Raw genomic sequence first — 24,173 nt, forward strand, 5'->3', positions numbered from 1 at the left:
TCACAAAGATTGTCAGACCTTTACAGCACTCCCAACCTCCTCACATTATCTAATGCTTGTTACAATGAGTTTCTTGAGGTTTAGTCCCGCTTTGTGTACTTTATGACAGATGGTCTCAATTTGCCTAAAACCACATTACTTTTTCACAGCAGCCCAATGTTTTCTTGTGGCTTGACTTGCCACTTCCCCACCCCCAAACTCTAATCCTCTTTTGTAAATCTGCTGTTATAGCCAAGGAACATCCTTGTCAAAGGCATTAAGGGTTAAATGATACAAAGCTATAAATGGAACAACCAGGGTTTCTGTTTGTCAGACCTTTTGGCACTAGGTCTAAGCTGCTTCAGGTTCAAAATACAGTTCATTGTATTCTGAGAAAATTCTGTTTCAGAGTGCATTGTGTTAGAGTTGATTGCTAATTCAACTTAGCCATTCTAACGTTCAAGTAGTCTCCTTATTTTGTGTTCCAGCATAAATGAGCTGCAGTCTCTGCCTTTTTCCATCCCTATAAAATTAGTGCAAAGCAACATCAGGATGAGAAAAGAATTTGAATGGAATAGAGCACTTGTGAACTTTCTTCCATGGGGAAGGTGGGTGGCCAGGAGACTGAATATGTTTTCAGGCAGGTACTGCTGCTTGAATGGCACAGGAAATTGTGACCCTAGATTAACAAACACTTAAGTTTGGGATCATTGCAATTGTCCTGTCAGTGCTGCATGACTAGGCAGGCTTCTAGTGTGTGACCCCTAACATGTGCTCTGCCACCATCAGCTGTCTTCTAGGAAGAGATTTAAACCATATGGAACTGGAATTACACAAATCTGTATTCAAGAGATAATTAATTTGTGACACGGGCAAACTAGTGTTTAAAAACTTGTGCTTAGGGTTGGGGAGAGGGAGGGTGCAATCACTTTGGCTGAGAGGTACAGCATGCAAATCAAGGCGTGACCAGAGCTAAGCTATGGTATACCCTGGTTTATTCACAACTTTGCTCTGAATTTGCTGATGCTGCATTACTGAATGCACACTATAGCACACAAAATTTCATGTGTGTGTTATGTAACAAAATAGTGGCAGTTAAATGAAGAAAGAAAAAAAAATAAAACACCCAGATTTGGGGGTTTTGGCTTTTTCTGGTTTGGTTGTGTCATTGGAGCTTTAATGTGGACTTAAAAAAAAAAAGAAACCATACCTGCAAATGGATTTGTAGGGACAGAGGAGGCCAGCTTAATGGCAACCCTGTGTGTCCAGCCATGTCTGGGGACTAAAGCCCCTTATCCCTCATCCTATTCAGGTGCATAAAGGATAGCAACAACTTAGGAAATAAACTATTACTTATGTCTGTTGGCATAAAATGAAAAGCAATGTTTTTAAGCTACATCGAGAACAATTTGCATTAGGTGACATAAAGAGATGTTTGGAGGATGCTGAGAAAGCTTGTGGATCCTCAAAAATTGTTAGCAGATACAGTCCTGTATCTATGACACATCCTGAGTGACTTCCAGTGATTGCTTCTGGTTCTGTGGTATTCAACTATGCAAGTCTGAAGTATATGAAATACAAATAAGGAAATAGATGAGAAGAAAACCTTTCATTGTTAACTTTTCTGTTCTTGAAATGTTGCATGTAATATTTAATACAGAAGAGTTAATAGTATTTATTGCTGTTCCTCAAATATTATCCAGAGGTCAAAGACCTATTACACTTGGTACTGGGCAAACATGAAACAAATTCGGTGTGTTGGACTGGTGTTCTTAAACCCCTATGTTGATTCACAGAAGGCAGTGAGTCTTGAGTACAATGGAACTTTCTCTGGCATCTGGTCTGGGAGTCTCTTAGTGTTTATTATAGCTGTATGACTCTGCACGCGAAAATAAATGTGGGACTGCAGACAAATTTTATTCTTTTTCTATAACAGAGGAAAGCTAGAATAAGTATATCTGAGATTATTATTACAATTTTGGACCAGCACTACTAAGCAAGTCTACAACTTGAAAGAAAAGAGTGAATGAAAACAGAAATTAATAGCTGTAGAGTTCAATAGGCAGTGTTTTTGCTTTGGATACAGTTACATTAGTGAATGAACTTCAAGGCTGGGTAAATAAGATTAGAATAATAATCTATACCCTAGGAAATTACAAAAATATTCTGTGGACTGCATTGAAGACATGCCAAACAATCCTTCATTTCTGGAAAATTGCTACTGCAGACTGTTTTAACTTTTCCAGAAATTTCACAAAATTCCTTCTTTCCACTTGTCACTGCTGGCTTAAAAAGCAGATAAGAAACACAACAAATTTTGGTGGTTTAATATAGGAATAAATTTAAAATGGAGGGCTAGGGCAACAAAGGGAAGCCTTACATGTTATTTCTGCTGAGGAAATACCAGAATGGCAGCCAAATCACTAAAAAAGATAAATTATCTGTACTTGTCTTAAAACTTTGACTACCATAACTTATCTGTTACCCAAAGCTTTAAAAGCTTTGTGTTTTAAACCATATTTTAACAACAGAAACTGAGTATGCAAAACTCACACTGGTACAGATATGGTGGTATTTATTTGTGCTTTTTATTGATTCAGCTAAGCGCTGCCAGTGGGTGTGCTTTTACTTTTTTTTTTTCTTTAAAGTTAATTGAAATTTGGTTTAAAAATACTGACCAGAGCATAGGATTTTAATGTTACTGCAACCCTGAATTTAATGAATTCTTGAAACCAAAGTGGGTATAATCTACTTTAACATGAAGATAACCAACAGAGTTGCTTGGTCTTTATTGTTGGACAGAAATTTGTCCAACAATAAACAAAAAAAAAGTTTACTTTGGAAGGAATATAAGAATGTTTCTCTTAACTAGCTCATGAAAAACAAGGAGACGTATGATAGTTAAGTCACTCGCTCATACCATGCAAGAAAACTGTGGAAGAATAAGGAGTAAGTTATCTACAATTGGAGCATTAGTACTGTTCTACATCCTTCCTACCTTCTCTCAGACCAGGGATTAACCCTCATGTTTTGTTAGCAAGTCCCAATAAGATTTGTACCAAATTCTCTTTGTTAATTATTATGCAATTTAAGGAAACACAATGAAGTAATGGGGGGGGTAATCAGTTATTGAAAAATTATTAGGATACACATTTACACATTAGTGTCTACAGAGTGTTAACTAAGACTCTTTTTTTAGACTTGTAGTAAACAACAAATTGCTACCTAGAAAGCCTTACCGCTAATGGTGAAATCTGAGTTAACTCTAATGCAATTAACTTTAATGAAACAGCGTTTCAGCTCAAAGGTACATAAAGGTAACAAGGCTTTATACTTTGTAATAGTGTGCATATCCCTGATACTCATAGGCAAAGCTCTTCTCAACTCCCTACCTGTGTCTGTCTAGAAAGCTAGGTAGTATTTGTTGCTATTTTATTAAAGCACAAAATAGGACAGTTGCCATACATCTCTGAAAACCATGTAAATAGGGACCATTTTTTACAGTAAATCAGAGCTAACTCCTGGTTTTCTAGTGTGCCCTGTAATAAAGTAAAACAAATTTTTACAACTTTCTGGCCTTAAGACCCTGATCACAACACTATACCTGAAACCTAGCTTTCACAAAGAAAGATTGTCTCCAAATATACCTTTTCAGTTTAATAAATAAAGAAGCTCCCTGTACTAACCAAGTATTGCCAAACTGAAACAAAACAGTGATCCTGGAGTACAAATATTCTGTGCAAGGTGTGTAAAGTAATTGTGCTCTCCATGACATTGGTGAGTGTCAAGGAGTACTGTTTTGGGCACCATACTTTAAGAAAAACGTAGATGTGCTGGAGACAATCCAGAAAGGGCTAAAAAGAATGAGCAACAGTCTAGAAGGGAGCATGAGGCAGGGTGGAAGGAATTGGCATTGTTTAGTCTAAAGAGAAGGCTAAGGGAAGATGGGATGTCAGCCCATAACCACGAGCAATGTTTCTGCAAAGAAGAAAATAGAAACTATAGATTGGAAAAGAAGTAATGAAAGTGCTGCAGCAGGGGAGATTCAATGTTATTGCTAAAAGTAACTTTCCTTGAATAGATTGATTAAGGACTCGGTAAAGTTTTCTGGCGAAATTTCATTTTCAGTTTAAAAATTAAAGGCCACTATCTGGCAAAGATGTGAAGCGCAAGTAAACTCTGTACGTTAGTTGTAACTTCTAGGTCTGTTCTGAAAACTTAGCAATGAATTCTAGAATCTCCTCAAGATTTTATATTAAACAAATATCTGCAGTAGGTCATGCCCACTTGGGATCATAGGATGCTAGTTGCTGAATGCAACTGAGTTGAAGCTCAGCATATTTAGCATCAACATTATAAGTAGCAGCATTCTATTTTCATTCAGGTTTTCATTTCACTCTTCAGACCAGCAAGAAAATCTCGCAGGGTGGTAATGGCTCAATCCCAATTTTTCATTGCATATTGTCTTTGTGTGGGCCACTGAATAGAAGCATTAGTTTTGCTCACAGTCATAGCTGTTAATTCTTTGTAAGGTCTGGGCCTCTTCCTATCCCTGCTCTATTAATATTTCCAGAATTGTAATGTGGTTTTAGAGAATTTCAAATCAGTTATTCTTTCTATGTTTATGAGGAAATTGATTTTTCCTTTTTATATCAATCATCTTTAAATAATTTCGAATACTTTGAAGTTGAGTTTTCAGCCCTATCTTTCTGATCCATTCCTACTCCTTTCTAGAGATCTAAATAACAAATCCACTGAAGAGTACCTACTGTAGCTGTACACAAGCTATAAGCAATCAGGGAGATTATGATTAGATATGCACATTAAAAGTACATAAAGATTAAAGGGCATTTTAAACTTATATCCTTCTGAGCTGAAATTTGGAACTTTATACTTCCTGTGTGCTGATGAGTTCATAGTATTTGTGTTACTCGCATTTACTTTGTGCTTCTAGAGACCTGGTATCTAGGAAGAGACCACTTACCAGTCAGTCACAAATACATTTAGCCAGAAAAGATGAATGAGCTGGACTTGCCTACTCAGGGTGCTACTAGAAGCCTTCAGACATGGCAGGTAGATGAAGTTATCGCATCACGATCGTATTTCGCCTAATGTGTTGTATTATGCCATACCTTCTTATCTCCTTAAGGATGCAAGTTTTCTGGAGTATTTACCAGCTTGACAGAATATGGTAACTGTGACACATACAATTGTAATGGAAGTAACTTCTGAGTTGCAGTCAGTTCAATTCTAGCTGTTATAGTTTTCAGCAGCAGATCTCAAAGCAACGGAGGTCAGCAGTACTGTCTTCATCCTCATTTAAAAACAAGCATAAAACAATTGTAAGATTGGGGCTGAAAGGATTAGCTGCTGCTCTCTTGTTAACCAGTGTCAGAGTCAAAAATAGCACTTGGGTACCTTGAATCCAAATCCTGCACTGTAACAAGGAGACAGCATTCCTGAAATCATCTGAAAGCACCTTGAAAATTACTTTCCAATGGGTCACAGATGGTCAGAAAGGAATGGCATAAACACATAAACCCCAAAAATTCAGTTTGCAAGGATGACTATAAACTTACCATTACTCATCTTTTAGGAGGTCTAGGAACATCACTGTCTCTCTTGATGTATTTTAGGTTCAGCAGCAGAAAACCTAAACAGGGGGATAGAATAACAGAGATGTGTGAAAGCCAGCAGGAAGGATGTCCAACCAGTTAGAACTCACCCCAGCCCTAACTCCAGGAACAAACATTCATCTCATTACCCCTCTCTCCTGGCCCTGAAAGTTCTGCTTGCCTCTAGCTTTGGGTGATAAAACAATATTCTTGGAAAACAGTTGCATTTCAGCAGGAGACCAAAGATGCATGTTTATTCTGTACAATACTAAATGAATGGACGACGCACAAGAATGCATCAGCTCAGTGAGTTATATGTCTACGCCTCCATTGTCTGGAGTATAACTTATAAAGCTGCTTCTGCAACTGAGACGTGTACCTAATGCTATCCTAATATGGCTGTGGTTGAGATCGTCTGAACATTCCTCAGCTGCCCCTGCAGGAGAATGAGCACAAAAATGTTAAACATACCACATTTATATCTGTTGTGAAATGCTGGCACGCTCTAGCAATCAGCATTAATTCTTGATTTGGTTTTGTGGGTTTCTTATTTAAATGCCACTAATTTCAGTTTGGAAGGCTTCAGTCTCCCATATGTGATATTGATTTCAGATGTGAATGTGTGTATGCTTGTATGTGTGTTGGAGATGAAGAGGTTGAAATAGCCTTAGGCATCTTCTATAATTCCTAAATACCTGTCGGTCAACCTCTAAATATTGCATATATATAATTATCTTCTGCAGTGCTGGGCAACTACATGAGTATGTAGGTACAAAAAGAGTTATTTCCAATGGTTTCTATGATGCCACTGAAGTCACACATACTGAAGTTTAAACATCAAGGAAAATACTATAACTTAATTAAAAAGAAAACAAAGATGACTTCTGAAGTGATGTAATGCAGTGTATTTTCATGTATGTGATAAAGTATTTCAAAGAAATTACTAGCCAGTGAGATCACTCAATTGGCTCCATCTGTGATTTTCCAAAAATAGATGTGGCATTGTACATTGAGTAGTCTATTCCAGTTGTGCTGCAGGAGAATCCATTACTTATCATAGAACTCTTCTGAAAGAACACACTTTCTGTTGGTTTTTTTTCAGGGCAGATTTAATGTTTGGACTTCAGGACTGTGGGAAACCAGGCATCAGCCAGCTGTTCTTTAATCAAGGGGCTGGCCTGTATCCTGAGCAGTTGCAGCACCTGGGGACTTTGAGTGTCATTCAAACCTACCCTGGCTCTACCCACCAGGCTTGCCTAGAACCTGGCTTGAATGGACCAGAGATTCTGGCTCACAAAGCATCTGTTGCAGCTACTCTGAGGTAAAACAACCCCTGAAAAAGATGGTAAGAATGACAGATTGTGGGGTGTGTGCGTATGTCTTTTTTGTTTGTGTGCAAGTGGCCTGCTGAAAGTGGACTCATTTTGCTGGAAAATGGTTAAGTCTCGCAGATTTGTTTTCAGTCAGAAATATATCTTCTTTTCTTTTTTTCCTTAGTGACTGTATTTTTTCAAACAAAACATTATTTGTAATTGTTCGGTGTTTGAAATTCACAAGCTGTCTTTCTTTGAATACATTGCATTAAAGCTGGGCATTCCAAAAATGTCTAGGAAAGGTGACATTTCTTGGATAAAGAGGCAGGTAAAGGATCAAACCAATGCATTCTAGTGATGTTGTCTAGCACTCACAACATATGAAGGAGAGATCTAGAAAAGGACCTTTTGCCTTAGCTTGACCAGACTTTAAATCCAGCCTTATTAATCCAGAATGCTAGGTTAGCCTTTGTTCTAAACTTCCTAGACTGCATAAGAAGGCATCCTAGGCCATTGTTATGGGGTTACTTTAATCAAGCAGATGTCTGCACTGCTGCCAGAAAAGATTGGCCTTGTCTTTTCTCCTCCTCTCCAGTAAGCCACTGCCTTTTCCCTGCTGCTTTCTGTGTCCTGCTTCTAGTGTGTACACAGCAATCCTTTGAATCAGGCCAAAGAACGTTATCTGTCTGAAAACTAGTATTGAGGAAGCAAAAAGAGTGAGTGTTCTTACAAAGAAGCAGCAATGTCCAAGGGTGCAAAGGTGGGTAGGATTGCCCCTTCATGGAGCATTGTATATTTATAGTGAACTGAAGTAACTGCATAACCATGTTCTCAGAAATTCAGAGAAAAAAGCACCTAGAGCTGGAGAGCACCTTATCAGGAAATGGGAGGAGCTGTCATACATCCCAAGTTCTGCATGAAGATCGCTTATGATCTCTCTTTCAAAGTTTCACAGTTAGAAGTGGAGATGGATACCTATCATATATGCTACATCAGTAATCATAGCCCACAAAAAAAGATCAGGATACACATCTGCCACCTTTGTTGAAAGTGCTTTTGCCACCAGCCCAGAGACCATCTTGGAGTTGATGTAGGGAAGTCCTTCCACTGTGGCTGAACATGCAGTAGCCCCTTGAAGGAAGGCATTCCAGATTGCCTGGGACAGACCTAGGTGTGAGGAGGAGCATGATGCTCTTGTCAGCTGATTTGGATGCTTATGTTGGAAGAGAAGCTGGAGTTCTGCTCTGGCATAAAGTTTACATCTTTCATAGTAAGTAAGATGTGGTGAGAGCAAGAATAAAAGGTAGACATGAAGAAAATAGAAATCTATTCGTACGTATCGGTTCATACTGCCAAAGGACAAGCATGCATAAAAGCTTCTTTACTATAAACTGCACTGGAGATGTTCTAAAATCCTTTGTAGGTAACAGTTAAATTGAATAAGAGATCTTCAGGAAAAGCCATCTTGAATGAGGGATTGAGATAAAGTTTTTATGGTTATTTCCCCCTAAGCCAGCAAAATTGGCATTATTGGAGCAGGAAGAGAAACAATAGTTCAGAATCTTGTAGACATCAGCAGTTAAATCCAGAGATGTGTTTGACACTGCCTCTGCAATTAATATGCACAAACCCAGCCTAATTCTATTGTAGTTTAAAGATACATCTTCCCTGCCTCTTAGGTAATCCGGGCTGGGAAAGCTTATTCCACATCAGTTAGGATTTCTTTTAATTTGCATCACTTTTTCTATCACAGCAATGCACAACTGACATGTATGATTTTATTTATGCTATGTAACCAAGTTAATGTTCTTATTACTCTGCTGCATATCCCACGACACCTTTGCAGGAGGGATGATTCATCTCAACAGGCTTAGCTAGTGAAACTCTTTAAATAACTATATGTGAAACATATGGTTCAAGACAGAAAACATTTTGAGAGTGGAATAAGGCCAGGAATAGCAGCTGTCGCTAATACAGTATAGTGAGGTTTGATGTCTCATAGAGGGCAAACCAAAGCAAACTTTAATACCCAAGATTCTTTGAGCTTACAGAGTAGTTCAAAAATACAGGGCTACAAAGCGTCTGCTACTTTTAGGTTAAAACTGACTTGTCTTTTCTACCATGGCTCCATTAAACGTTTTGCTTTCTACGTAGGGCAAAGTTTCCATGTGTAGGCAGGCAGAGACAGCTGCTGGGAGTTATCTGGAAGATTCAGAAAAGAGGAAAGCTGGAAGGGAGGAGCTGGGGGGGATGACAGCAGATCAGCTTCAGGACTCAGAGGGGCAGGGGGTATTCTGCTGATTCATTACTGGGGCTTAGCTTGGAAGTCAGAGCAGTGAGATTTGTGTTTGTTCCACTCTAGCTACAGCAAGATTCTGTGCGCCTCACTACACTTTGGTGAATCCAGTGCCATCAGGGAGGATATGTGTTTGAAAGTAGCAAGAATATTATAAAGAGAAATCTGTGGATAGGAACAAAACAGATGTTAAGGTGAACATGTGAAGAATTACAGTTGTAGTTGAAGAGAATTTATATCTGAGAGTGATGGACCAGAACTTCAAGGGAATAGCTGTTTCAGGAGGCTTTCTTTCTTTTTTTCTGGTTCCACTTGTAGGGAGAATTTTCATCTTGACCATTATTCAGTTTTGTGTGTCTTCTAAATGTTAGTGTCTGTGAGACAACCAGACTAGTTGAGTGGTCTTTTCTAGGGATGCAAGAGATAGTCTTGCATCGTGAGCATCAAAGCATGGTACCTGTCTTTTAATTCCTTCCCTAATCTTCCTTCTGTGAAAGGATGTTAATGCTTCTGTATTTCAGCTAATGGTTCTGTGGCTTGTGAGGAGTTCACGCAATGCAACTGCAAACTGCCACACTGAAGCTGTCAGAGAAAAGGAACAGAGCATATGGCTGTGGCTGTGTGTGGACTTGTGTGTTTAAAAGGTGATAAACAGGATTGTCATGAATGGAAAAAGACTACATTTTCCCCTGGACAGCTTATATTTGCTGGTTTTGTCTGAAAGAGAAATAGTCTTACACAAAACAAACGTGTTTTGCTCTTTGTATGAAATCAACACTTGTACCATCTTTCATATTTGAGTAGCCACAGGCTGTTAAGTAGGAAAGACATAGAACTTCTCCCTTCAGTTTGTCTGTCCAACCCATGTATTTTCACATGCCAGGCCAGTCTCAGTCTCTGCAGCTGGCATGAGAAAATCGAAATGTTAAATGATGTATGTCCAGTTCCGGATGATCCCAAGGTCATTCTAATACGTGAAGGCAAAACATTCTTTGTTTCCTCTCAGCTTTCAGACGTGAGTGTATCTGGGCAGTAGGAGAGTGATAGTCTCCCTCTGGAGCCATGACTGGGAGAGAATGCCAAATCACACCTCAGATTATACCAGCAGGGCACAAGTGGCGAGCCCATCTAATGCAGCTAGCTGTGTGCTTGAACTCTTTCTGCTCTTTGACGTGTATAACAATGTTGCATGTTGGCTCAAGAAAGGGAATGGAAGATACCATCAAAACTGTAGTAGATAGAGAGACCTTTATCAAAACAAGGTCTTTATGCAATAAAACTCTGTATTTCTTTTCATTCTTCCTTTTTTTTCTCCTTTCTTCCATCTCTTTCTTCCATTTTCTTCTTGCTAGATTTCAAATAGGTCAAGTTATCTTACCATAGAACAGCTGTGAAGATTTCATTGACACTAAGGGGTTGAACTAAAGATCACTTTTCAAAAACCATACAATCTTGATTTGAAAACTCCTGGAGAGAGAAAATCCACTGTTGCATTTAACAAATTCTTGTTCTGTTTCTGAATTCATTACCTTCACCTTCAAGAAATCCTGCATGCGTTACCTTCACCAAACAAAAAAATATCTTTGTGTATAGTCTTGCTTCATTTAGTTCCAATAACTACCTATCAGACTTTGTCATACATTTATCTACTGGACTGAAGAACCCTTTATCAACAATTCCTGCCTAAATTATGAAGGATTTAAAAAGAGTAGTTTAGTTATCTATTATCCGTGTCCTAAGTAAGATATATAAGCTGAGTTCTTGGAATATACCTCTCTCTCTCCACCCCCACCCTCCAATACTTGACTCATTTTCTTGGCAATTCTTTGAACTTCCTCCAAGATGCAACATAATCCTGAACTGTATGCATTAAGCTGAACATAAAAGCAGCCATTCCAGTGCCAGGTGCAGAAGTCAGATGAAAATTATTTTCCCTGTACACATGTCCAAGGATTGTATTAACCTTTTTTGATGACTGGCCACACACGGTGGCTACCATAATATGATTATTCTCATGTTCTTCTACAAGACAAGGCCCAGGATCATCTCCTGTAATTATAGCTCTAGTCGGGCTTTTTACGTGGCTGTTATGTTACCACTGTATGTTCTCACCTTCACATCACCAAGTACCAGTGACCTGCCCTTCACTTTTTATCACTGTTCCCTGAGAAATCTGCAGGCTTTCTCAGTGATAAATTTATGGTGGGGAAGATGGATGTTTTTCTTCTAGATTGTTGGTTAAAATGCTGTGCTAAAAATAGCACAGGCCTAGACACATGGCTATACAGAACTGAATTAGAAGTACAATTCCTTGGTGGTGATTTCCCAATTTTCAAGAGCTTTTTTGAGATCTGCTTATAAGCTAGTGCATTTTTCTAGCTCCTATAGTCAAAATGCTGTGTAACCAAGGCAGACATCTGACAGATTAAGTGGAAGCTTTAACATGTTAATAACAATACCTGTTTAATCCTGAATGGTAATCATATTAAACACTCTGATAGACAAGATATATTTTCAGCAAATGCGTTAGCATCAATATTAATCTCCTTTTAAGCTCCGTTAATCAAGTTCTTGGTATGTCCTACCATTACTGATGTCAGGTTGGAAGGTGTGTGTTTACCTTTGTTAATTCATTTACTCTTTCAAAATACTGTCAGAATATTAGCTTTTGGTTAGTCCTTTTTGAGTTTCCAAGTGTCTTAAGTGATACCAACAATGCCTTTTTCATGGTCCAGCAATCGTAGTTGCCATTTGACTCTTGGAAAGTCAGAGCATAACTTTGTTCTTCAACTTTACTTCTTCAACAAAGTTATAAAATTTGCCTTAATCATAGGATTCACTTGCATGTGTGGCCAAGTGATCAGAGATGTTTCCCCAGTTGTAGGGGCTCTGCTGACCTCCTGGGAGATCAGCTGGATCGTGGACCTGGGGTCTGTCAGGTTAGTTTCAGGCATTAACACTGCCAGCAGCAGCATGGATTTAAACCACCTCATGCTGTTTTGAAACCACACCCACACACTTGCATCCGTATAAACTCTTTGAAAACAGACCTATGAAAGTAACTGCATGAAAGTAAGGTAGCCTGTACATCTTTTGTGTGTGGTAAGTAGCGACATGTGAAGAAAACCTGGTTTCAGTTAACCTGCGTGTTTTCAGCCTAGTGATTGTAAAGAGATTTTAGGCATTAGATGCACACGCAGGCAAACACACATGGCAATAAAACTTAACCCACAGTGTCTCTACTTTATAGCAAGTAACAGAGGATGAAATTCCTCTTAGAAATAGAAAAGTGGGGAAAAAATATTATGATATATAATATAGCTGAGGAACTAGGCAGATACCAAACCAGAAGCCAGACTGAGAGTTGTAGAGGTCTGGGGTGACTGTGGAAAAGGTTGAGTTTTTGATAGAGCTGCTGGAAACCATTTAGATAATCTGCACTGCTCATGAATTCATTCCCTGTTTGTTGCTCTGTAAAATATTAACTAGTCTGGTACATCTCAGCCATAGTTAATCTGATAACAGTTGTGTTGTTGTGTTTCTTTCTGAATAATTCAAGAATCCAAATAGAGAGGCTCCATATTTCAGATGAAGCACATTATGAGGTGGTGGGCAGGGTCTAGAAAGCCCCTGTCTAATACTTAAGTATTCTGTGGCACATTGGCATTAATATTCTGTTTTAAAGACGGTTTGTCGGTTTGGCATAGAGGGGCTGGACATGACAGTAGGAGTTGAGCATATGGTGTCACAAACCTTTTCTCAGGTACCCCTCACAACTTTTGCTCCACTCATGCACACATGTAGAAGTATTTGAGTGGTAAACTTGATTGAGGCACTGTTGCAAATGAAAAATATAGGAAGCTGAGCACAGAGACAGGACGGGAGAAGCAGTGGGGCTAGCGCACCCCAGTGTTGAAGTCCCAGCGTGGTGACGACTGTCAGTATTCGGGAAGCTTTCCTGGAACACATCTCACCCTATGTTACAATGATCTATTGGGCTTATCTTTTTCTTCAGAGAAAAGAAGAATATAAGAAGATCCCATATGCCCTCCACAGATTTGCATCACCTTCACTGTGATTACACAAGTGTGTGCAGTTCAGCAGTATAATCTAAGAACTTTCACTACCAAGGAAAATGTTTCCATGTCTAAGGAACAAAGATGTTTTAATAGAAAACATAGAACCAAAGGAAACAAGGACTGGGAAAGGGCCTCCAGAAATCTTCCCCTTGCCTCATGGCAGGGTTAATTTAGACTCATCTTCCAGAGATGGACACTCCAGAACTTTCCAGGCAAGTTATCACAGCATTTTATCATCTTTTTCATTAGGAAGCTTTCCTAGTGTTTTCTTGCTGTAATTTAAGCCCATTACCTCTCATAATAGCCAATGTAAACAAGCAAAGATTCTTCCCTCTCCTTTTCAAAGAGCCTTTTGTATGTCAGGGATATCATGTCCCTTTTCCAGCCTTTTTTTCTTGAGGCTAAACCGCCTCAATTCTTGCATCTTTTGTCATAGGACACAGTCTAAACCATTGCTCATCGTCATTACTCTCTGAATTCTCATCTAGTTCATATTCTTCTTGGAGTGCAGTGCCTGAACTACACACACTACTGCAGCTGAAGCCATACCATTGTTGAGTACGGCAGACGGCTTGTTTCACACATCTTGCAAGCTCTGCTCCTGTTTAGAAACCCCAATGTGGTGTTTGCTTTTTTCACAACAGCATGATAGTGTTGACTCATGTTTAGCTTGTGATTCAGTATATCTCATAGATTCCTGTAAGAAGAAATGCCACCAGCCACTTGTTTTCTGTCCTGTATTTGTGCAGCTGATTATTGCTGTTCAAACGGAGTATTCTGCATTTATCCCTCTTGAACAATGCTCAGGCACTCATGAGAGCCCTCTTCACTCTTCCTGAAAAAACCTGGCCAACGTTTTGGTTTTTTTTTTTTAATGTTTCTTATTCCAAAACCCACAAGATACACAGGACTAGCTATTACATGGAAATTTTTTGCCTTTGGTTTTATGTCTTTATTTGTTTAGAGGGTATAGGGAATAAGGGTGATAGATGAGCACCAGCTCTATTAGCAAATACTTCATATGCAGACAAGGAGATAAGAGAAGAAGCTTCTCAATTCGTGTGGTAAGCTCCATAAATTCTGATTTGTTTAACCAGAGATTAAACCCAGATGTGAAGCAAACAGGGTTAAGAAGAAAAAGGCAGGAGCTGACATTGATTAAACCTTTGTAAAGTTCCATGACGTCAAGAAGATGATTAAAATTTTAGTCAGGAGAAAGACCTCCAACATGTATAATTTCCTTTGTGTTCTCTTGCAATGCAATCATGACTTCTGGTGCAAAGTAATCAAGGAGTTAGTTATGAAGAAAACATCTCTTTCCAGTATTTTATAAAAATAGTTTTTTATAAAATGCTGAGTTCCCACTTGATAGTCAAAATTAAATAAAGAGATCTTCAGCAATTTATTCTGGAGCCAAAACTGGTGCACTCCTGAGAATATGACAGAAATAAGAAAATGTGTATAAATAAAAGTATTATTAAGTGTGATTCTGAGCATGATTTTTATATCACTGATTCCTTTACTGGTAGACATTAAGTATTCAGGTGTACTAGCAACCATGACACAAGATGCTTAGGCTGATTAAATTTAGCATGTTCCCTTCAAATCCCACAAAGCACCAGGATTTGTTCGAACTTCACTTCTACAGTTTTGGAATCACTGTTCAATTATTCTCTTGTTTAAAATTAGTAAAACAGAAACGGGGCCAGATTCATTAGCTGGAAAGACACTTATATTTTGAGCACTGAGATCTGTCTGAGCCTTGAATTCTGGCCTGCTGTAGATGTTTTTTTGTTAATCATCTCATTTATTTCCTCTAATGTCCCAGAACTAGACCAAGAATAACTTTGAAGCACCTATTTTTATTATTTGAATAATCCAGCATTGCTCAAAAAAATCTCATACAGTTATTGATTAAGGTAGTGTTGCAGACTTCAGTGTGACACTAACTTTGATAACTACATAAATACAACGAAGAGTACTCATGGACCTAGTTGAAGGGTCAGAAAATACATGTGTAGAGAAAAATACTGGCCTGTCCAAAGGATTTTCTTTTCAAATGTCCTGAATATAGGTGCTGTCACTGCTATCTGTACTCCTTATTGTATTAATCTCAGAACCCAAAGGTTTCTTAACAGATAGATAACACATACAGCATAAAAGAATCAGTCTGCAGCAGGACTCTCTCACCTCTTACCTTGACTGTTACATCCTCTGAAGAGTTTACCAGCAATAACCTACTGAGCTTCACAGCTCGTGCATAGACAAGTTATGTTGTACTCTTGCTCTTCTGTCTGCAAACATACTGAAGGAAACCTTGATTTAGTATTTTCTTACTTACTTCAGTAAAATTCTGCTGTGATTCATAGATAAATCTGCTGATGGGTAAGTAATTCTCAAAACTATTTTTTGTGACTCTACAAAATTGGCTAGTGGCTTGGTGCTGTGTCTTTTCCTAGTTTGAGTTTGCCAAAGTGCTTTCAAAGAAACTATTCAACCCTTCCCTAATACTGCATTTTAAGCTTTGGCTCCAGTTACACAGAAAAGATGGAGTAGGACACAGTTTCTGTGTCTCTGTATAAGTACGAGGAGAACTAAGAAGTAATTACCTATTAAAGAAGTATTTGCTTTAGCTACCAAGCTGTGGATTGCTGCACCAAGAAAATAATTATCAACAAGCAGTCAGGATGTGTGGTTTCTGTTGCACATGTTGAGGTGGATTTTTTCCTATAACTGTGTTTCAGCCATTCGTCCTCATTCTCCTCTGTCCCACCTCATGCTAAGTGTTGAAGGATGCCTTGAAGCACGGTCACGTGGCACTTTTAATAACAAGAGCCTCACTCCATTGCCATGTATCACTTTCTTCCCTTTTTCTCCCTTTGTTTTAGAAACTGTGTAGTTTTGGCTCTTCCCCTCCTCACTGGAGGCTGTGTTTCAGCAGCATATGGTGTGTGTGTGTGTGTGTATAGGTTTTGTGTGTTTCATAAACAGAGTGCTTTGGAAACAGCTGTGGAAGGAGCAGAGGAGCTTACTGCTGGAGTCTTCTTCCACAGTTTTTCCTGAATTACCAAATGAGGTCATCACCTAATGACTCAATAGACAAGTTAGACAGGAAATGCAGGAAGTCAAGACTAACTTTAAGACAGGCTTATTCCTCCAAATGAGAATCCAAACACATTTCTTGAGCTCTGTGTGAGTAATAAGCCATAATCCTAAAGCCACTACTGTTTCAAGACAGGCTTTAATGGGAAGAGAAGGCTCTGAAAAAGGCATCACAGCCTCAGCCTGCAGGAACTCTGCTGGCTTATTTACAGCACTTTTGGAGAGACGTTTTGATAAATTACATCTTTTCTAACTACTCACCTTCTTCATTTTCTCACTTCTTGTTCTCTTTGATGAAAATACATGTAGGGTGTCCACTCTGCATATTACCATTGGCCAGCTCTGGATCTTGTGCATAAAAAAATATTATGAATTATTACAGATTTACTTTCTCCATGCGCTGGCAAAGTGCTCCCTGCTGCACCTCCATGCTCTGTTTTTTGTAACGTGCCATAAGGTGCTGTATTATAGCTTGTCACACAGTATTGCAATTAACATATAATTCACTAATAGAAGATCATAAATCATAGCCTTACCAAAAGTGTGTGGATCTCATTTATATGGAACTGAAATGCATCCAAAAAACCCCAAAACACAAAACTTCCTATGCTAAGAATTAGCAGAAAGTGCCACCTGATTTTAAAATTAGGAGATATGTCTAGCATAGAATAACCCCTGTTTTGCCTTTTCTGTGTTACCCGAGCACGTTTTCCATATACCTATTGCAAATTTTTATGGCTGTCGCACAGGTGTAACTGTATAGTCAACAGCATTTTCTTTAATTCATCTTTTCCCTCATATAAAAATAAGTTGAGATTTGGATTTTCCCTCCTGACAAACCAGCATAAGTGAAATTAATTTGATGGGAAAAAAATAACAGCAGTTTGAATTGGGAAACAAGATACTTGGCAAAACCATATTTTGAAGAAAATCTTTCCAGAAAATTAAACATAAAACCTTTCATGTCTGCTACAGTGCTTGACCCTTCCTTCTTCTCTCCACCTCCTGTGGATAAGTGCTTCCTCCCATGATTTGTGACTGGTAAGCTTGACATGGTAGCCTTAGCTCCACAGCCTCTATGGCTCCAGGCAGTAATTTCAGTGCATGCTCCAGCCTCTGCTGGAATTGCTTCATTTATTTTATAGGGTTTTGCCAAAATTTTCCACTAGTAAAACTGAAGCCTCTCACAGATCTTGCAGTTGGGTAGTTATTTTCAGAAAGGAAAAGTAGGCTGGGGGTCTAGTTTGGGGGCTGGATACAAGCCCCTTAGCCACACGCCTCCACTGTTGCTCTGGGCTTTACCTACAAAAGCCCAAGCTTCTAGCAAGCACAATGTTCATTTTCTGTGCTGGGTCCAGGGAGGTGGGAGCTACTGGGGTTGCACAGTGTGGGGCTCAGCCTCTTCAGGGACGGGGAGAAAAGGGAATTGTAGCAGGGTCTTCCCCTCTCTTTATTCACCGAGTTATAAAGGAGGCTCCTCTGTCAAGCACATGACAGTAATCTTGCTCAGCACTTGCCTAATGGGCCAGCTGCCTTGGATGTCAGAGCCAAAGAAAACCTTCCTTGAAGGTCCTGATATGGCCCAGCCTGCAGACCCACATAACCTTCAACAGCCACCTATACCAGCAGCAATTTCCCCCCCTCAGTTTCTTGTAACAACCCCCCTCTGCACCAACCCCCTCCTGGAGATTGTCACCCCTTACCAGCCTGCCACCAGATGAGCTCATGTGAGGCATCCTCCTCCTCCTCCTCCCATGGCAAAATCAGCTGGATGAGCTGTGGCATGAAATTAAGGTGCTCCATTAACCTACCTTGTTGTGCCTGTAGCAAAAATAGTTCACTCTGGTGAGCAAGGCTAAAACGCACAGCTGTTCTTCAGCTGATTCATGGAGGGATGTGACACCTTTTTTGTCTCAACCAAATTCACTGGAAGGGGGGGAGCTACCTAAACAGCAGTAACAGCCTCAGCCATCCCATTTAAACTGCTGCTCCAGAGCTGACAGAGGGCTAGATGCCTGGGAGAGACTGAGGCACAGCCAAATTTTGTGGCTCCAACACAGGCTGAATTACAATAACAGAACAGCTGTGAATTCTCATACAAGTTTGTTACATGGCAACTAAGGGCATATTATTTATAGTTTTCAGCAATCTTGGAATTTGTACCCAGGTTCTGCAAACACAGAAGGCCTGGTCCCTTTCCAAAAAAAGAATGGGAACAAAAGTCAGTGAGCATGAGGATGGCTGGGAAGAGCTGAGGGTTAAACCAAATCCAGCTGCCTCCTAGGAAAATGCAGCATTTCGCCTGAGGCCTCTCTTGACAGTTCTGACAGGTTTATAACAGAGCCAATATAGTTTTGAACAGCAAAATTATCTTCATAACCCCTGCAATGGTTGAGTTACCCTGACAGTCTAGACAGCACAGATGCCTCTGCACTAAGCTGGTGATCCTGCCCTCACCTGTAGCACAGCAGCTGTTTTTCCTATTGATGGCTGTTTTATTTTGTTGGTGACTAATGTATCAAGCTGCTGGAAAATGAGTTACTCTTCCTCAGCCGGTCAGCATTCAAGTATGCAGTGCATATCGCTATCTGACTTTAATTTTTGACCATAGATGCAGCATTTTAGGGGAGGAGGGTCAGACAGAGACCATGCTCATACCCATCACTTGACATTAAGTTTTTAAGTTCTCAGAATAAGGGCCAAGTCGCCTTGTGAAGTAGTGCCAGCGCCAAGAATAGAATTCCTTTACTTGCCATGTCTTCCTTTCAGCACCCTCCCGTGTGGTTTTTTCCATTGACGGAATTCGCTTTTTATTCAGGAAAAGGCTATATCCACCCTCCATCTGTGAGCATGTGCGTGCGTGTTTTCTTTCTCATAACTTCTCTTTGTGAGCTAATGGTGTAAGAGTTGCCTTAGTGAGGTCACACTGAGGCTCAGGCTTTCCAAGCTGTCACAGGCAGGCTTGGGAAGAATACGTGGCTGCAGCTGCTTTGGGTGGAAGCACTGATGCACACGCTTAACCCCCTGGCCCTCCATCCCCTCTTCTCACCCACCGGTTAGCTGACCTAAAGATTTCCCTGCAAATCCATCTGGCAGGCTGTAAAGTCTTGGCTCTGTTCTTGAGAACGGGAAATAAGCTTCAGGTCTACCTGGGATGTCTCGATCGACAGCAGATGAACCCGGTTCTTTTTGCTTCACCCAAGGACTGTAATGGAAAGCCTTCCCACCTTTCTGACGTGTAACAGGCTTGGGCTGAAGGCCTGATGAAGATCCAGACCGTGCTTTTGTTACAGAAAGAAAGCGAAGCCAGGGTCTTGGAGTATTGCAAAAATAAACGCCATGGACCAAGCCCACCCTGCAACAAATCACAGGCATACTCATAAAGGCCCTTTACAGTCTCTGCCGGACATGATGTAAGTGTTGAGTGGCCTGAGCAGCCCCTCCTCAGCCCCAGCCTGCTCTGGAAACTCCACGTGCACCCAGCCAGGCACACCCCCTCCCCACTGAGTCTGCTGCTGCAGGGGCAGGGACAGCACTGCTTTTCACTCTGGCATCGATGCTTGCTATATGTTCTTCAAAACCCACCCAGGCTATGCTGCTATAGCCGTGTGCCACAGGAACATTATGGCCACAAGAGAAGTGTTAGGCAGAAAAGAAGAGGCAGGGAGCGATAAGATGATGACTTTCTGGAGGTGAGCCTTAAGGGCGTTACCCACCTTCATTAAAATTATATTCATGTTCCTCTAAACTAGGGCCAGGCCATTATTTATTACACGACCTAACTGCTTTTCCTTGTTGTGGACTGTATAGGAACAAGTAGCAGATAACTAGGAAACTTGTGCTCTTAAGGAGCAACCTAAAAACATCGGGGCAGGGGGTGGGGGGTGGGGGGGGGCAGGAAGTGGCTACAGCTGCCATTATACCCTTACAAAACATCTTTGGAAGGTTAAAGAATCTAAGCACATCTCAGTAGGCAGAATTTTTTTTTTTCCCCTCTAAAGTTTGAAAATGATCCAAAACCACAGAAAAAGAATAGGATATTTTACAATTCAGGAGAGCTGTCTAGAAATCTTTCTGGAACAGTGATCCTTAAGGGGAGCGTCTGTGCCATTAGAAGTTTTGTACATAGGTTGTACTGTAGCATATATGACACTGCGTTTCTCAACCACCTTTCAAGGATCCCTGGAAGTTTTCCACAAAAACACTTCTACTGTTCCCCTCCACTTCATAGTCCGTAAGTTAAAAACCAGCATTCTGAAGATAGTTTCTCTCTCTGTTAGGTCTTTTGGTTTTCTTCCCCTAGTTTTTATATGGACTTTCTTGAAAAGGGAATACAGCAATGCAATTTTAAGCTGAAAGTTATATTCTGTCCTATTATTTCATTTGACCTTCTTAATATATTGTATTTTACATAAGCGAAACAAAAGCCTCATTTGAAGAGGAGGACACAGTCTGTCACTTAGTGTGTTTAACAGTGTATCATTTTAAATATTTTTACCCTGAAGCTGCCACCATCTGGAAGTAGTTAGCATGGGGAAAACAATAAATAGCCCATCTATGTTCACAAGACTTGTTGCCTGCAGTATTTGGGCGAGAAGATTAGTATCCCCATTCATTAGTTTATTTATTCTACCCACACACAATGTGAAGTCATTTTTAAATTCAAACAGTTTGGAAAGCTCCTGCTGTTGCTTATGTGCTAAAGCCCAAGCTGAGGTTATCATGTTTGCCTTGCAGCAACAAACGTCAATTTGCACTCCATAAAGCATGGTACACAGCTTGTAGCTGTGTTTGTAGATGGCTGTAGGACATCAGCTGTAGCAAGGAAAGTACAGACAGATGAATCTCTAGTCTTAGCAGGCACACACACACAAAAAAATTATTCTACCCACTTGAAATTCAAATGCATTGCTAAGACATTTTTTTTAAAAACTAAACCCAAGAGCTTATAAGTGGTTTTTCTGAATTGCTACTGTGTTCTTCTCCAGTTGCCCTGATGAGCATTCAGAGCTCACGCAGCCCACAGCATGCCCCTCAGGACTGAAGTTTGCTCAAGTCTTGAAAACAAGAAGGTGATCGTGTTCCCAGAGCCCCCACTGTGCAGGCATACATTACAGAACGGAATGGCATGTTTCATTAAAATATCATTTTTGTGCAGCAAGGTTACAGCCTCAGATTTTAGTTGCTTTCCTACTTCCCTTTCAATAACTCCAGCAGTATTTGTGGTTATTAACATAACTTTTTTAGTACCTTGGTGAACTCACAAAAAACAGAGCTTATTTTTTTTTCTTTCCTGTATGATTCCACTTGGCTATATCAAAGTCACAACTCCCCCAGTACTCTATTTTAGACAATACTCAAAAAAACCCAAAAAATCCCCAAACCAAAACAAAAATAACCCAAACCACAGGACTTCAACAGCAAGGGCAATTTCAGTCCTCATCCCACACTTATATTCAGTATCCTTTTAGTTTCATTGGGTTTATATTTGAAAATGGGGCTGAGTGCTGTGGACCCAATCCAACGAGTTACTTCAGCAGAACACGTACATACGTAAGGACTTTGAAGCCAAAGCACCAAGTACCTTCCAGGATTCAGTCGGTAGTCTATGGCAGAAACAGAAGTATCCTCAGAATGTTTCCTTTTCTCTGTTAGATTTTTTGGATATTAAAGAACACACGTCCATATCGTAATTCAGAAATCAAGATACTTTTACAAACAAGTGGCATCTCTGCCATGTTTTTTTACATCGGGGGTATGTTGGGAAGAACTATAGAATTTACTTACCAGAGTATGGTGTCCTTTGTTGCAAAAAAATATGTACCTGTCTCTAATCAATAGGTATTTGCTCGAGCAAATATTAGGTCTTCAACAGCAGCTACATTGGAAGTAGCTGCAGTTATCTCAGTTGCTTATGTTACTCAGAGCAAAGTTTTTCTGTTTGCTTCTTTTCTAATCCTTGTTCCCTGCACTTCAAGGGATGATAGGCTGAATCCAAAGCCTCTAGTGATACTAAAGCAACTCCACGAGCAGGGTAACTAATTTATTTGGACAATCTAATTCGTAGTTTATTATTTTAAGGCTTTTTGAAAACTGTCTTCAAAGGTTAGTCCTATCTGCTTTAACACCTGGTAGAATGGCAACTCTGTTACTATTACCCAATGGTGAAGTTTTCCCAGTTCACGGGACTTCTTTCTAGGTTCAGCAGGCCAGTTTAAACAGGCTTATAATGATGCTCTTTACCTGCAACTGACCTTCTCCTTGTGTAACTTTTTTGGCTGGTCCTTGACTCAGCCTGTTAGACATCATAGCCTAATGTCAGTAAATGCTGGAGGGATCAACACTTACACCTCAGCCACTACATTACAAACCAAAGAAAGTTGGCCGTTAGACATAAAATTGCTCCAGCCAAGAATCTGTAGTGCTTTTCATGTACCAAGTATCACACAAGACAGGAAAACAGAGAAGCCAATGAAGCAAAATAGAAGCCCAGCCCTTAGAGAAGCAAAAGAGCCTGAACACAGTGAGGTGTCCCCATGCTCCCCCTACCCCAAGGTTCCCACAGCTGTTCAGCATTGCTGTGTGGTGCTCCTGCCAAGCAGGTGTCTCTGCTTCCCTGAGGGCTGGTAACAAATGACTATTTGAGTTCAATTTGTGCAATGGAAACTGTTTCCATTACAAGCATAAGTGAAATCTATCCAAGCAACTGATTCTGGGATCCCAAAGCCCACGTGTTTTCATAACCTATACCGACATAGCCTTAGCCTTTCCACAGAGTCAGTCAGGTCAATGATTTCTTTGTTCCTCAGCTCATGAAACATGAGTTGGCAAACACTGTCTTCACTAAAGAGGGTACTCCTCTAAAACCCCTGGTTTAGAGGCTTGAACCCAGGTCTGCTCAGAGCTTTAAGTTCAAGAGATTGTTACTGCAAGAGACCCACTGCAAAGAGCTTACACACACATTCCTTCCTTACGCATAATTTAAATACTGTCAACACTTCTTTCTTTGCAGTCTAGTAATTCCTACATTAATCATCCTGCAGATCAGTTTGGTACTGCACAGAAGGATTGCATCATATTGTAACAATTTGACCAATCCTAAACTAAGGCTGCCAGATGTTGATTAATTAACTGCCTACTGTGACAGATTTTTAAGTGACCTGGTGTTTTAAGTTGATCATGCACAATCAGAACACTTACAACTTCCCAATACATTCCTCACATATGAGAAAACCGGGAAAGATAGCTTGAGCTATACTTCAGACTAAGCCTCTTGTCAAGTGTTCCTTTAATAGGTGTTTAGGAACCAAGTCTGTATGTTGAGATGAATCAGTATCTCACTACATGACAGTTTTGACATTTTCTAGAGGCACTGGAACACCTCTTAATCACCAGGTATGTGACATAGCTCTATCCATCCTTGGAAGAAGGCTCACTGAAGTCCCTCAGGGGAACTGACAAGCAGGTGGCTTTAGCGGATGGACATGACAGTTTATCTACAGCAGCCAGACTGGCAGAATTTAGTAGTAAGAACAGATGAGCACTTGATTAAACTACAGTTCAAGTCATGCTATCTGCATTTAGGTTATGCTGATGACTAGTTGGTTTTGCTTATTTAAACAAGTAGTTACCTGTATCACAGATATTCAGTGTTTTCTGCAACAGCTGACAGTAGTTTACCCAGGTGTTAAACCTAACACTGCATTTGAACCCTGCTCTAGCACAGTCTGCTTAATCTTGCAGCTCAGGTATCTAACTTAAGAACCATTTATAGGTATGGTTTTGCTCC

General features: G+C 40.1%; 2 long non-coding RNA genes across 2 annotated transcripts in view; one reads left to right on the forward strand and one right to left on the reverse strand.

Annotated features, from left to right (window-relative positions):
• Positions 1-24,173, forward strand: part of LOC130151569 (uncharacterized) — an 86,440-nt gene that overhangs the window by 7,983 nt on the left and 54,284 nt on the right. The window contains exon 2 of the long non-coding RNA XR_008822617.1: positions 6,697-6,915. This is a non-coding gene — a long non-coding RNA (uncharacterized LOC130151569). The remainder of the gene's footprint in view (positions 1-6,696; positions 6,916-24,173) is intronic.
• LOC130151570 (uncharacterized) lies at positions 1,581-18,469 on the reverse strand. The gene is made up of 4 exons (XR_008822618.1): positions 18,196-18,469; positions 16,646-16,732; positions 5,559-5,632; positions 1,581-5,293 (listed from the first exon to the last, which is right to left on the reverse strand). It is a non-coding gene; the product is annotated as an uncharacterized LOC130151570 (long non-coding RNA).

This window comes from Falco biarmicus, chromosome 6 (genome assembly GCF_023638135.1).
Source record: "Falco biarmicus isolate bFalBia1 chromosome 6, bFalBia1.pri, whole genome shotgun sequence".
Lineage (NCBI taxonomy): Eukaryota > Metazoa > Chordata > Aves > Falconiformes > Falconidae > Falco > Falco biarmicus.